The sequence below is a fragment of the Cryptomeria japonica genome, unplaced genomic scaffold, assembly GCF_030272615.1.
Source record: "Cryptomeria japonica unplaced genomic scaffold, Sugi_1.0 HiC_scaffold_539, whole genome shotgun sequence".
NCBI classification, from domain to species: domain Eukaryota; kingdom Viridiplantae; phylum Streptophyta; class Pinopsida; order Cupressales; family Cupressaceae; genus Cryptomeria; species Cryptomeria japonica.
The window spans coordinates 77748-81583 of NW_026729351.1; the positions used below are offsets into that span (position 1 = coordinate 77748).

The 3836-nt window shown below is 63.4% G+C and overlaps 1 non-coding gene across 1 annotated transcript; it reads right to left on the reverse strand.

Moving 5' to 3' along the window:
* Nucleotides 1–3031: 3031 nt before the first annotated feature.
* LOC131872236 (5S ribosomal RNA) lies at nucleotides 3032–3150 on the reverse strand. The gene has a single exon (XR_009370413.1). It is a non-coding gene; the product is annotated as a 5S ribosomal RNA (ribosomal RNA).
* Nucleotides 3151–3836: the final 686 nt, after the last annotated feature.

Below are 3836 nucleotides of genomic sequence, written 5' to 3' on the forward strand. Positions count from 1 at the left end.
CTGCGTGCACGTTGTCGGAGCCCGGTTTGCCCCGGGTGCGCACCTCGCGTGCACCTTCGTCGGGGTGGGCACCTTGGCTGGGTTTGCCCCGGCTGCGCTCCGAAGCGGGGTTATTGGAGCGCCGCCTCTTTTTTTGTCGGAGCGTTTGGTGGGGTTTCTCGCATTGGCTCTTCCGAGGCCCGGTTGCCACCCTGGCGCGCACGAAGTCGGAAGTAGGGTTAATTGCCCGGGTGCGCACCTTTGCCAGGGTGGGCACCTTACCTGGGCTGCGCACCAGGGCGGGCTCAAGATGGCACGCGCGTTCCGTTTTTTTCACTATCTTTCAAAACGGAAATTTTAAAATCTCCTTTTTTTTTTGCCTTTTCTGGAAATTAGTGAAGGCAGCGCATCAAAGGTGCGCACCTCGCTGCCCACCTTGGTGTGCTCTGAGGTGCGCACCCGGGAGCGCTACGAAGTGTGCTCCAAGGTGCGGCGTGCACGTTGTCGGAGCCCGGTTTGCCCCGGGTGCGCACCTCGCCTGCACCTTGGCCGGGGTGGGCACCTTGGCTGGGTTTGCCCAGGGTGCGCTCCGAAGCGGGGTTACTGGAGCGCCCCCTCTTTTTTTGTCAGAGCGTTTGGTGGGGTTTCTCGCATTGGCTCTTCCCAGGCCCGGTTGTTGGGTGCGCTCCCACCCTGGCGCGCGCGAAGTTGGAAGTTGGGTTAATTGCCCGGGCGCGCACCTTCGCCAGGGTGGGCACCTTGGTGCGCACACCTTGGCTGGGCTGCGCACCAGGGCGGGCTCAAGATGGCACCAGCATTCCCTTTTTCTCACTATCTTTCAAAACGGAAATTTTAAAATCTCGTTTTTTTTTTGCCTTTTATGGAAATTAGTGAAGGCATCGCATCAAAGGTGCGCACCTCGCTGCCCACCTTGGTGTGCTCCGAGGTGCCCACCACGGTGCGCAACGCCGGTGCGAACCCGGGAGCGCCCCGATGTGTGCTCCAAGGTGCGGCGTGCACGAAGTCGGACCCCGGTTTGCCCCGGGTGCGCACCTCGCGTGCACCTTGGTGCGCACACCTTGGCTGGGTTGCGCGGCCTGGTGGGCACCATGGTGCGCACCAAGGAGCGCTCCGAAGTGTGCTCCAAGGTGCGGCGTGCACGAAGTCGGAGCCCGGTTTGCCCCGGGTACGCACCTCGCGTGCACCTTCGCCGGGGTGGGCACCTCGGCTGGGTTGCGCGCCCTGGTGCGCACCAAGGAGCGCTCCGAAGTGTGCTCCAAGGTGCGGCGTGCACGAAGTCGGAGCCCGGTTTGCCCCGGGTGCGCACCTCGCGTGCACCTTCGGCGGGGTTGCGCGCCCTGGTGGGCACCATGGTGCGCACCAAGGAGCGCTCCGAAGTGTGCTCCAAGGTGCGGCGTGCACGAAGTCGGAGCCCGGTTTGCCCCGGGTGCGCACCTCGCGTGCACCTTCGGCGGGGTTGCGCGCCCTGGTGGGCACCATGGTGCGCACCAAGGAGCGCTCCGAAGTGTGCTCCAAGGTGCGGCGTGCACGAAGTCGGAGCCCGGTTTGCCCCGGGTGCGCACCTCGCGTGCACCTTCGCCGCGGTGGGCACCATGGCGTGCACGAAGTCGGAGCCCGGTTTGCCCCGGGTGCGCACCTCGCGTGCACCTTCGCCGGGGTGGGCACCTCGGCTGGGTTGCGCGCCCTGGTGCGCACCAAGGAGCGCTCCGAAGTGTGCTCCAAGGTGCGGCGTGCACGAAGTCGGAGCCCGGTTTGCCCCGGGTGCGCACCTCGCGTGCACCTTCGCCAGGGTGGGCACCTCGGTGCGCACACCTTCTCAATGTTTTCTTGCCTTTTCTGGAAATTGGTGAAGGCAGCGCATCAAAGGTGCGCACCTCGGTGTGCTCCGAGGTGCGAACCCGAGAGCGCTCCGAGGTGCCCACGAAGTCGAAAGTCGGGTTAATTGCATTGTTTTCCCCGGGTGCGCTCCGAGGTGCGCAACATCGGCGCGCACCAAGGAGGGCTCCGAAGTGTGCTCCAAGGTGCGCACGATGGCGTGCACCTCTGGTGCGCACGATTCGGAGCTCGGTTTGACCGGGGTGCGCACACCTTGGCTGGGTTGCGCACCTTTTGTGCGCTCCAAGGTGCGCACGAAGTCGGAGCTCGGTTTGCCCCGGGTGCGCACCTTCGCCAGGGTGCGCACCTTGATGCGCACGCCTTGGCTGGGCTGCGCACCTTGGTGGGCGCCATGGTGCGCACCTTTCGTGCGCTCCAAGGTGCGCACGAAGTCGGAGCTCGGTTTGCCCCGGGTGCGCACCTTGGTGGGCGCCATGGTGCACTCCGAGGTGCCCAAGATTGGTGCGCACCAAGGAGCGCTCCGAAGTGCGCTCCAAGGTGCGCGCGAAGTCGAAAGTTGGGTTAATTGTCCGGTTTGCCTCGGGTGCGCACCTTGCGTGCACCTTCGCCAGGGTGGGCGCCTTGGTGCGCACACCTTGGCTGGGCTGCGCACACCTTGGCACCCGCGTTTCCTTCATTTTAAATTTTTTTTTTTTACAATCTCTCAAGTGGGAAATTCTATAATCTCAACTTTTTTTGCCTTTTCAGGAAACTTTTGAATGGAGCGCATCATTGGTGCGCTCCGAAGTGTGCTCCAAAGCTCTCTCCAGCTGCGTGCACCTGCCCCGGCCGCGCACCCGGCCCCGCCCAGCTTCGCTCACCTGTCCCGGGCGTCTGGTGCGGAACCTTAGAGTAAGAAACATCACCGTGCACCTTGGCCAACGTGCGCGACTCGACCGAGCGCGCACTGGCCGAGGTGCACACCGATTTCACCTGGGTGCGCGCGCAGCACCTCGGGCGCACCGGGGTGCGCGCACAACGCCCGGGTTGCACCGTGGCCTGTGTGCTCGGGGCGCCTCGGGTGCGCGCTCGGTGTCGCCCCCGCGCGCGCGGTAGTGCGGGCAGCGCACCCCGGCCCGGCCCGGCCCCGACGAGAACGCAAACGGGCAAAAGGTTTATTCAAATAGCATTGCGATGCCCGGCGAAAAACTAAAAAAGGGTGCAACACCGGGACTTCCCGGGAGGTCACCCATCCCAGTACTACTCCGGCCCAAGCGCGCTTAACTGCGGAGTTCTGATGGGATCCGGTGCACTAACGCTGGTATGATCGCACCCGTTATGAGCTTGTCGCAGTGTGTACTTAGCAAACCGCGACCCACGTGCGAATCCACCCCGGCCACCCACCCCCGTCGAGGTGCACACCCTCCCTCGCGAAGTGCGCCCCGTTCGCCAAGTGTGAGCCCTGCCCGGGTGCGCGCACCTTGCTAGGGCGTCGGGTGTGCACCCGGCCCGGCCTACGTGCGTGCACCTGTAGGGGGCGTCGTGTGCGTGCAGTGTCCCGTCTGCAACGCGGTGCCCACACACCACCTCGGGCGCAACGACCTGCGCTCACATGTGGGCCGAGTGCACCTTGGTGCATGTTCGGGGCGCCTCGGGTGCACGCTCGATCTTGCCCCGGTGCACCAAGGCGCTCGGTTTGCCCCGGGTGCGCACTTGGTGCAAGGTGGGCACCCAAAATAGGGATCAAGCACCAAAACACAAGTTTCGGGATGCAAAATGGGACCCAAGGACCACAAATGCGTTCCAAGACCCATGATGGGTCCACGAGAACAAAAATGTGTTCCGAGACTTAATAAACAAATATTGGGTTTTAGGAGAAGAAACATGCTCTGATGCCCAAAACGAGAATCGACCCCGAAAAGGCCACAGGCCAAAAGTGGGATGCGAGACAAAAAAAAATGGGACCCGAGGACCAAAATTGGGTTCCCAGGTCGAAGACAGGGCAACCGGACAAGAAACGA